Source organism: Papio anubis, chromosome 11 (assembly GCF_008728515.1).
Source record: "Papio anubis isolate 15944 chromosome 11, Panubis1.0, whole genome shotgun sequence".
NCBI lineage: Eukaryota > Metazoa > Chordata > Mammalia > Primates > Cercopithecidae > Papio > Papio anubis.
In genome coordinates this window covers 87,614,133-87,625,772 of record NC_044986.1, presented here as the reverse complement: position 1 = coordinate 87,625,772, position 11,640 = coordinate 87,614,133, and the positions used below count along the sequence as shown (strand labels likewise).

Below are 11,640 nucleotides of genomic sequence, written 5' to 3'. Positions count from 1 at the left end.
TGATCCTTAAGTCATCCGACTCTCATTTTCCTCATGGTGAAGGGTGTTCATTAAAACCCAGTGACTTGTGAAGACCACCAAATGGTACCTATGTGATATCAAAGCTGTGCTGGAAGAAGGGAAGTGTATTCTCCCAACTAGTGGTTCAGGAGAAAGAGGCATGACTCCCACAAGCACTGGGAAAACTTTCATCCACCAAATAATCACACAAGTCATGCAAATGAACACTGTGGGAGGTGCCTCAAAGGAGAGAACATGCACCTGCCCCTGCCCCCTGCCCCTGCCCCTGCCCCTGGCCCTGGGGACGCTGGCAAAGATTCTGTGAGGAGCTCACCTTTGGACTGAGGTCTGGAGGATAAGCACATGCCAACAGGTCAAAGAGGGGGCAGACAGTATTGGGGGCAAACAGAGCACCATGCAGATGCCTAGAGCAGGGGTTCATAGTGAGCTCAGCCTCATGAGAGGTTGCAGCCAGAATGGGGAGGACTGTGGACCAGGTAAAGATCTAGTCATTGATGTGGGAAAAAAAAAAGGCACGTGAAGCATGTAGAGCCATTGAAGGATTTTAGGCAGGACAGCGGCACAGTGAAGCTTTGAAAAAGGCCACGCTGGCCAGAAGCAGTGCAGTGAGAGGCCTGCAAGTTGCAGGACCAGCACAGAGAGGCATCCTGGCCATTTCCACCAGGCAGTCTCAAGAGGGCTGCTGCAGCTCCAACTGAGACGCTGGCTGTGGATAAAGGCGGATGTGTCTGAGACCACCTGACAGACAGAATCAGCGGGGATAGACTGCATTTGGGGTAGATGAGGGTTTGCTGTCTCCACGGCAATATCCTAACAGGAGGACCACGGGAACAAGGTGTGACTTGGAGTTCCAGATTCAGATTCTGTTTTTATTATGTCAAGATCCAGGTGCCATCTACATGGGAGCTTCAGGAAGGCAGTTGGCTGTGTGTTTCTGGAGCTGAGGAGAAAGCTCTAGAAGGAGATTTCAGTGTCTATGTCAGCTGCACACGGGAGTTCACGAAGCCAAGCTCCTGAATGAGGCAGCCAGAGGAGAGCTCCGCATGAGAAAGAGTGACAGCCAGAACTGAGTCACAGTTGCACCCCATGGACAGTAGCCGTGTGCAGTGCACAGAACAGGAGAGAATGGGGTCTGGAGGCCAAGACGGTGTGTCAGAAGGAGGGAATCGTTAGCAATGACAAAAGCTGCTGAGACCCTGGAAAAGACAGACAACAAGAGAACTCCAAGGGTAGTACGGAGACATCATCCCGAAAATGCTGAAAAGTCAGTAGGCGACAGACTGTAGGGACATTGGGTTGCATGTGAAAACAATTGGGGTGAGTGAGGAAATGTCAACGCTTTTGAATATGTGAGAAGTAGGATTGGAGCTGTGCTTGGGAAGATCATGGTGGCTTGAAAGGAGAAGAAGCTAGGAATTTCATTCTCCGCGTTAATACTGCCATCTTGTAAGAAATAAGGCGGTGTAGGACAAGGTTGGAGCAGTCTAAGAATGGATGGGAATGATCAAATCACAGCCACTAAGCTCGCAGGAACTGAATTAGGGGGTGACTCCACAGATATGGAAAGGAGAGCAGCTGGACTTAGTGTTGAATGGGCCACTACAGGGTGAAGGCATAGACAACTAAGAGACTGGCAGGAAGGAGAGCAGAATCCATGCCCCTGTCAGAGCTGGATGGCCAGGGATTCTCTGCTGAGCCGTTGTCAGGGGCAGCTGTTTCAGGCTCCAGTAGACTGTCACAATGTGACACCCACCAGTCACTGTTACCTGAAGACCTGTGCTCAGGACACAGGGCAAGTGGGTGTGGGGCCGGCAGGGACTGCAGAGTTCACTCAGGGACACGTGTGGAATGCACAGAGGGGCTGTGGGAACACAGAGCCCCAGAGGAAAGGACAGTGGACAGCAGGAGTGAGCAGGAGACGCGGAGAAAAGGATGGATGAGGAATGGAGCCCTGTGGAGAAGGGCAAAGAGACTGCTTCCACCGTGGCTTTGTGGGGAGATGCCGGGCAAGGCTTCTGCAGTCCCCTGGGTTTGGAGGGCACAGTTTCCACTCGTGTGTAGGAGGAGGAGCCAAATGGAAAGGGATGGAGACAGAGGAGGAGGGCAGAGGGGCAGCAGCTCAGGACCACACCATCTGAGGATGGAGAGAGGGCTGGGAACACGAACAGCCCCAGGGCTCAGCGCAGGCCGCCAAGGGAATTCTTCAGTTGTCTGCTTTGGCCACTACTATTTGTGTGTGTGAATATGTGTGTGTGTGTGTTTTCTGAGTTTTATTGAAGTATAAATAAAAAATAAAAATTGAGTATTTAAGGTGTACAAGATCATGTTTTGATATAAACAGGCATTGTGAGATTATCAAGAACAAGCTAATCACCATATCCATCACCACATTTTTTGTAAGAATACTTGAAATCTACTCTATTAGCAAATTTCAAGGATATAGTGCAGCATTATTAACTATAGTCACCATGCCATGCATTAGGTCTTCATAATTTATCTAATAAGCAAAAGTTTCCTATCATGTTTTTCAATAAGAAAGATGGGTATGGAGAAGTCAAAATGGCCAATGAATGTGGAAAAAAGAACAAGATTAATGGCAGTGATTACCCGACATGCTAATTAAGACACTGAAACATTGTCCATCTGTCCAAGTAGCAAATGCAGCCAGTTTCTGCAGACACATCATTTGGGTTAAAGACAGGACTTCGTATCATAGGATGGCATTTTTCCCTGGCTCTGTGGCTGCTGCCATGGTGGCTCTCCCAGCCCCTGCTGTGGGCACGCCTGGACGCGACCCCCAGCCTCCTCGCTTCCTTGTGGTGTGAGTCGCTTCCTCTAGAGCTGCAATTACATTTGAGCCAGAGTCAGACACAGAGGCTTCTGAGCCCTGAAGATGCTGCAGGATCTGCGGGGCTGCAGGAAGCTGCCTCAGGACCTGCTTGTGCAGGCGGGAAGGCAAGCTCAATGGCAACTCCATGATGTCTTAGAGATTTCCCCTAATGTCACAAAGGGGAGAAAGACCAAAAGTGCCATATTTGAGGTCCAGAAACAGAGCAAAGTGGGCACTGTAACTCAGGATGGGTCAAGGGACCTGGCCACTCACATATAGCTGAGAGGTGGCAGAGCCGGGATTTCATCCAGGCTGCCAAAACCCAAACACAGACCCTGCCTGCAGCACGCTCTGCCTCTCTAAGTCCACCCTGCCTAGGACTAGGAAGGCCGGGTGTCCTCCCACCCAAGGCAGGCAGTGGTGGAAGGAAGTCAGCGGAGAGACCAGGTGAGGGCCCCCAGCACAGCCACAGCACAGCCCATGTGAGCCTGTTGGACGTCGACACATGCCACGCGTCACCTTGTGCACAGTCAGCCCCCGAGCAAGGGCACAGCAGAGCACCTGGTCGCAGAGCAGTGTGGACAGGCAAGGGCACACTGGCTCTGCTGGGGAGAGTGGGCGACTGAGGAACATGCTGGGGCCAGGGTTGCCACCAGCTAGCCTGAGCCAGGGAAACTATTCAACTTTTTTTTTTTTTCCAACAAAAACAATGACAATTTTCTGTCCATTGTCATTTCCTAAGAACGCTTACGGGACAAAGTCTGAGCTGCAGTAAACAGCCTGGGAGCCAAAGTCCTCTGGCTCCAGCGAGCACGTTAGGCATGATTCATCTGGTGAACATTCTCTTTCTAAAGAGGGAAGCCCAGGTTAAACAAGGGTTTGCACAAAGCTCTCTTCCTGTGACAAACAAAAGCCTGGGCTGGGCCAGCCATCAGTCCAGGCTCAGGAGAGGTCCCTAACCAAGTTCGTATGTGGCTTCCATGAGACCCTCCCAGATGGGGCTTGGGGAAGATCTGATGATGATGGTGATGATGACGATATGGTGTTCTTCCAGAAATGCCTAAAATGTGCCAGTAGAGTCTTCCCTGGGAAGTAATATTGTCCTGGCAAAGCAATGGTATCAGGAGGCCTTTTAGTCTCAATCAGAATAGGAAGGAGAAGGTACCTTTGGGAATAAATGAAGCACCGTGGGCCCCAAAGAGAGCCAACATGCAAATCATGGCCTGAAGACGACCCAGGAGGGAATGGAGCTCAGGACCAATGAGGGGACACAGAGAGGAGGCAGCAGAGGGACCGGCAGCACCATGATCCAGGCATCCATAGTGGCAACGCCAAGCAGCAATGGCCCTCCTGTGCTCAGCGGTTACATGAAGGCCCAGATCGGTGCCAAGCAGGTGGTCTACTGGGTAGGCAGGGTATGAAGGAGACATTTCCTGCCTGATCTTGTCAGCCAGGCTCACATCTCAGACCAATCCCCATCCCACCTTAAATTGCAATCCACATCCTTCTCAGGAAACAAGAAACCCCTCAGTCTGCACAATGCTTTCTTTGCCATGATTTGTATCACCTATGTCTTGCTCTATGATTTGGGGATTATGTCCATTGTTTGTTGGCTACACTCTCACCCCTCAGTTGGAATATGCATCAGCTGCAGGAGGGCAGGGAATTTTTTGTTGCTCCCTGATCTCCCCCTAGCACCTCCAGCAGTGCCTGGCACACAGCAGGTGTCCACAGTACTTGTTGAATGCAGAAGTGAATGAACGGTAGGATAGAGTCACCCAGCTGACTTGGACCCGGACTGGCCCAGCTGGTGGTCTACACCGTGATTTGCTGCATAAGCCACGCAGCTTTTCCTGCATCGACACAGATGCAGCCCCTCTGTCCAAACATGGTGCTCCCTCTGTCATTGATGGGAACCAGATGGAGTCTCGCCTGTAACATGACTGAGCACTGATTTCAGTAAAGTAAATGAATTACCAAAATGTAGTCATTATAATCTATCTTCATCTTAGTGACACACTTGGCCGGCTGCTATTAACCAGGGCTTGAAGAGTGAATGTGAATTTACAGACCTCTCAGCTCTGCCCACAGGACCCAAATCTGGCAGAATTGTCATCTCTATTGAACTATTACAACTGAATGATGAGCTCTTCTACCCCCAGATTTACCCGTAATATGTGGTAACCCAGTTATAGGAGCTGTCTGATAATTCATCCTAGTACATCAGATTTGGAAAGACCTTTAGGGTCATCTAAACAAATTCCATCTGCTTGAAACAAATGCCACTAAATCACAGCTACCACTCTTCCAAGACTGGGCCAAAGCCCAGCTCACACAACTCATCCCACTCAAACAACAGTCCCACACACAAAATGAAGTGTCCACTCCTAAAGCTGGGTCAGCCCTGAAAGGTCCGAGGGCTTGAGCGACCTAGCTCAGGCATGACAAGTGACTTTCAGAACTGTTACTCAAACTGAAGAGTGTCTGACTCCAACCCAGCACTCCCAACCATTATGCTCACCACAGACTCTGAATTCTGGAGAAAATTGTCAATAGAGATGTAGAGTATTGGTGACTCATTGGTCCTTGACACCTGCACTCACCAATCTTAACAACATTAAAAGCGAGAAGGCCAGACATTGTTGCTTCCTGATGTGATGAAGGTACAGCAGGAAGTGCACAGCATTCATACAAAGTGGCTCTGCAAAAAAATAAAAAATAAAAAAATACATGAGTTTAATCAAGCATTGGATATTAACCACCTGTAAGAGACGTGGAAGATAAATCTTCAAGAAGAGGGCATTTAGCTAAATCCAGAACATAATCCACTCTACAGAAAAATGACCCATGACCAAGTTTTTTCAACAAATAAATGCATTTAAAAAAACAGGGAGATGTATTACAGATTAAAAGAGACCTAAGAGACACCTCACCCAACCACAGTGCGTGGACCTTGTCTGCATCCTGAATCCAGCAAAGCACCTGCAAAAGGACAATGATTTTTATATTTAGCTGAGATTCATTTATGATGACTGCAGTATACTATTCCATTCTATACCTTTTTCCTTTTTTTATTTTTGTAGATTTAGGGGGTACAAGTACAGTTTTGTTACGTGGATAGATTTCATAGTCGTGAAGCCTGGGCTTTTGGTGTAATCATCACTTGATTAGTATACATTGTATCTGTTAAGTAATTTCTCATCCCCCCCTTGCCCTCCCAACCTCCCCCCTTTCTGAGTCTCCAATGTCTGTTATTCCACACTCTATGTCCATGTGAACACATTATTTAGCTCCCACTTATAAATGAGAACACACAGTATTTGACTTTCTGTTTCTGAGTTGTTTCACTTGAGATAATGGACTCCAGTTCTGCACATGTTACTGCAAAAGACATGATTTCATTCTTTTTTATGGCTGAGTAGTATTCCAGGGTGTGTGTGTGTGTGTGTGTGTGTGTGGATTATACACATTATATATATAAAACATACATATTATATATATACACCAATACCAATATGGTATGTGCGTGTGTGTGTGTGTGTGTATATATACTTCTAGAATTTGCTTCAAAATACTCCAGGAAAAATAAAACACAGAGTAAAGGGGTAGATGAAGTAAGAATAGCTAAGTGCTGATCATTATTGAAGCTAGGATATGAACAAGTGAGGTTTCATTCATATTAAGTATACTTCTACATATGCTTAATATTTTCCATAACAAAGTTAAATTTAAAAAGTAGTAATGACACCCAGGAATAGAATCTTAAACACCAAAGCAACATTGTACTTTATATGGAAATGGTCACGCTCTCCCTTTGAAAAGCTTTCTCATCACGGGAGATAGAGTTACCAACTTAGAGAAACGGAAGGATCTCAGTGAGAGACTCCCCAGGAATATACCACAGAAAGCAAAAGCATAATGGCTAAGAGATAAAACTATGGAAAATTTAAGAAAAGATGTATGTTTTTAAATACTAGTGAAACATTTAAATATACATAATGAACTGGTAAAATATAAAGTACATGTCAAAAAATCTTAACATTATCATTACATTAAAAATTTCATAATCTTATAAGAAAAAATAGACTATTCCCTCCAAACGGGCAAAAGATATGAGCAGAAAGTTCGTGGGGGGAAAGGAAAGGTATAAAGACAGTGAATATGCATAAGGGAAAAAACAAGCACAGGTTCACTTGTAATAAAATCAGCACATATTTAAAAAGAACATCAAGGTCTACACATTATTGACAAGATGAGCTCATTGGAGAACATCGCATAGTCCCGCTGTGGCTGAAGGGAAACTGTTCTTCCGCCACACTGCTGGTTCACGCTCGCTATTTATATGTAGCAAAAGCTCATTAATGCCCTTTGTTTCAGCAGTTCTTCTTACAACTATTTATTCATGAGAAGTAAAAATAAACAAAGGTTTGTCTTACCTACAACAGTAAGTACAGGCAGTTTCTTCTGGCGCTATGTAAAAATTCGTGCATGATTGAAGATGATGAGCCCTTGGCTTGAAGTCAGAGGCCTGAATCCTGATGCTGGCCTACTTTTAGGACTTGGTTTCTTCTTATCCTATGGGCTAAAAGTTAGCACTTAAGTCTACAGCTACTGAAAAACTGGAATAGATCTAAAGGACAAAGTGTTTATTTTTGCTAATATATATAAGCTACCTATTAAAAACCTGCCTATTCAGTAGATACCATTTTGCGCATCAGACTAAAATAATAAAAATAATGATCTTCTTCAGTCTTGAGTCTTGAATCTCAGAATCTTCATCTGTATAGTGAACTCACTGGGATAGTTTTAGAAAACACATCCATTGGCCAATACTCTGAGTTCTAGTCCAACATGAAAAGCATATCCTTGTGTTATCCAAGTCATAAAAGTAGAGCCAGTTTCCCTAAGATGTATTCTTGGAATTTTCCAAAAGATTAATTCTTCTCAAGCCTTAGATTGCTACAGGATTGACCTCGTGGGCTAACATCCATAAGAGGACATTACCAGTTGAGAACCCACGGACTTACAGGTGAAACTGACTGCAGCTTGCTTCTATCTGAACTTCCCCTGAGGTGAACAAATCTGTGCCAGTAGGAGTTGCCCAAGTCTCCATTTTAGAGCAACAGGGCTGTTTTGAGTACAGTTATGAAGGAGGAAAAGCAGCTCCATGCCTCCATGGAAACCCAGCCTGAAGATCTCAAGATCCTGGTCCCTGAAGAAGCAGATCCATGGCACCAAACCCCACACTGTACAGCCCATCTAAAGGTCAACGGCACCTGTGCAAGAGATATTAAGGAGGAGCAACGATAAACAAAATCAGAGCATCTATGAGCTTACTTCAGTGGCGAATTTGAGGAAAAGCTTTGGCGTTATCCAGCTTTAAATTGAAGTCAAATGCTGCAGCGTTTCCAGAAACATGAGGCACTGGTTTGTCCCCAGAACAGGAAATACTGATGTTGACTTTCATGATGGAAACAATGACTTCTGCCCACTCTCCACCCTCCTTTCTTACACTTAGAAAATTTGGCATTAAAATGAAAGGCAAACCAAAAAAGAAATGGAAGGTGACAACCAGAGAAAAGACCATGTCAGCAAAATCCCAGCTCCAAGTCCTGAGCCCTGATACTGAAGATGCATTCACAGTTTGACACAGAGGGTGGTATTAGGATCTAGGAACAGATCGGGGAAAATTTGAGTAAAGGAAGCACCTGACCAGGAGAGCCAGGCTGCACTTGGAATCACTGGGGAAGGAGAATCTTGGTTACATTTGCTTACCAGGATTATCCTCCTGTGGGTTAATCAATCCTAATAGGATGCTGAAGGGTTTCTTTTTAATTTTCAATTCAGAGGCCCATTTTTAAAAATATGCTCACTGTTGGTTAAGGCACACAGCTGATTTTATTAATATATATAAGGATCCATGTCTAAAGAACTCAAAGTTATTATTAAACTCATAACTACTAAATTAACAGGCACATATACAACATAAACATTCTCAAATACAGGACTGTGTCATGTTTAAAACCCTACTTGTTCACTGAGCACCATTTTATGCAAAACTATCTGAGAAAACAGCTGCCAATTAATATTGGAATAAGATAAAGTCAACCTATGCCAATGAATGGAGCAATATTGGAACCTATTTTCCAGAACTAACTTGATCATTCAACAAAAAATTCTGGCAGGAAAAAAGAAGAATATATACATACACACACACATATACAGGTTCTTTTCAGAAAACGTCTCAGAAATGTGGTCCTCATCATGTGAACGCAGTGTTCATATGTGTGCTGCCTGATTTGACTCTCAGCTTTCTGTCATTGCATTGGTGTTTGGGAGGTTTTGTTCTCATAGTACAGAAAAACTTTCAATAGTTAAGTGTGTGCAAAATAAAATGCAAACAGCACAATTCAATTACTTTCCTTCAGACTGATGGCATGTTTCTCAGTGTCTGTCAGTTGTTTTAACAGAAACTTTTCTATCAAAATCATCTGCAAAGAATTGAAATTACCCTTTCAACATTTGTTTTCCAAAATCCCTGCTCTGTTTCCTCTTTGAAATTCAAAATTACTAATATACTATACTGCAAATATAAGTGCCTTTCTCCAGAAAGCTCTAATGGCCAAGTAGAAATGTTTCCCTTCGGATCAAGGAAATGGTATTTTGTGATTAAATTAGTTTGAGCAACACAGTTCTGGGTGTTTTATATCACAGAGCTGTGATTTTCTAGCAGATGGCTTCGACATTTTTATACTGAGGCAAGTTTTAGTTTTCCAACCTCAGTTAAAATCTTTAAAACGTTTGCTTTAGAAGGAATTACTACACAATGGGAAAAGAACCATATGCAATACCTTATCATTTAGGAAAAATATTCCATTTTGAAACTGGATTTCATTATGGCCTGTTTTGTGTAAGTAGGCTGCAGGTTTAGTTGCTACACACATTGTTAGGGCCCTGCAAGCGTCTGTTTTTCGTTACCCTCCCCACACAACCCGGCCCTCTGAACCCCAGTGCCTGCATCTGTGCGCATACATGCTGTGATTCATTACAATAACAGGAATCTGCCGCTGTTATGATTGAGATAAATCAGCTTTGTGGTCTGGGCAGCCATTCTGATAACCATGGCTCCACCTCAAATTTGCTGCCTGGTCTTAAGCCATCTGCAATACAGTCTGGTCGACGAAGTAGACACACAGATACTATATTTTCTTAGGAATTCGAATAAAATAGATACTGTGGGCCAGAAATTTAACTAACACCTTTCCCTACATTAACTAATTTAATCCTCACAACATCTTTAGTGGTTAACTCCTTCTCTTATCTGCCTTAGGTATACTAAGGGATTGCTTGCCCACAGCACCCCAGTTGGTGTGCAGCTCAACTTGATCCCTGGGTCCCAGCTCTGAACAGCTGTTATGACATGCTGTCACCTTGCCATCTTGGCTCCAGGGTGAGGACTGGAGTCCCCCACTGTTCATTTCTGTAGTGGGTCCTGAAGGGAAGAAGAACCAGACTTGGTCATCCACACTCTCCCCAGCCCAATCACCTGTCTGCACCTTGGGGCTGGATACATCACTGGCCATGGCATAGACTGGTCTCTTGGCAAAGCTGAGGGGAGGTTAGCCAACCTGGAGTTTTCTACCTAGTCAGCTCCCATTAACAATGGTAACTGTGACTTCTCTCTCTCTTCTTTCTTACATCCTGTTTTCTTTCTCTTTCTTTTGTTTTTTGTATTTTTGTTTTGTTTTGTTTGTTTGTTTGTTTTGAGACAGGGTCTCACTTTGCCACATAGGCTAGAGTGCAGTGGCATGATCACAGCTCACTGCAGCCTCTACCTCCTGGGCTCAAACAATCCTCCTGACTCAGCCTCCTGAGTAGCTGGGACTACAGGGGCATGCCACCACACCAGCTAATTTTTTTTTTTTTTTTAGATATGGGGTCTCACTATGTTGCCCAGGCTGCTCTCAAACATCTGTACTCAAACAATCCTCCCACCTCAACCTCCCAAATGTTGGGATTACAAGCATGAGTCACCACACCTTGCCTCTTCTAGCTAGTTTTATATTTGCTTCCACAGCAGAGAATTTTAATATTCTCCTTTGTGTAGCACAACTGAAAAATTTACTGTTTATCTAAAATTCAAATTTATCTGGGCATCTTGGTTTTATTTGCTCACTCTGGTTGCCCTAACTAGGTGATCGCCAACGCAGAATGCATCGGACTCCTTAAATAGCAGGACAAGGTCACAAAGGTGGAGGGCCTGGTCCCTGGTGCTCCCCAACTTCTCCTAGTGCCCCTTCCCTGGCTAGCATCCCACATGGAGTCCGCCTGTCACTCCTGCTCATCTGACCTAAGACCGTGGCCATCCCTTTGCCGCCAGCCAGTCTCGCTCGGATGTCCCTGCTACATGAGCTCTTCCCCGCCTGCCCCGTCTTGCACACCCTATATGTTCATTTATTTTATATTTATATATTTCATCCCACCCAATTAGACATCAGGGACCTGGATTGCCCAGGGCACTGCGGCAGCCCCATCTAGCACATGGTCGGCTTCCTGTTAGCAGCTGTGAATGGATGAATCCTCCAGGAAACCTTAGCATTCCTTGACACACTAACAAGGCTTCTGACACATGGTGCCTAACGAGAGATGTTCCAGTGGTCTGACCAGGTGTGAAGTGCCTCAAGCCATGCCAAGAACTCCTTGGACAGCACGCTGACACTGCACATCACTCTCCCTCTCAACTCCAGGGCCAACTGGCAGCTTCTATGTCACTTACCACAGTTGCCTTG

The 11,640-nt window shown here is 45.0% G+C and overlaps 1 long non-coding RNA gene across 1 annotated transcript; it reads right to left on the bottom strand.

Moving 5' to 3' along the window:
- Positions 1-257: 257 nt before the first annotated feature.
- On the bottom strand, positions 258-10,598 carry LOC108587576. Its single transcript, XR_001906293.3, has 3 exons — positions 7,288-10,598; positions 5,785-5,833; positions 258-5,552 (listed from the first exon to the last, which is right to left on the bottom strand). It is a non-coding gene; the product is annotated as an uncharacterized LOC108587576 (long non-coding RNA).
- Positions 10,599-11,640: the final 1,042 nt, after the last annotated feature.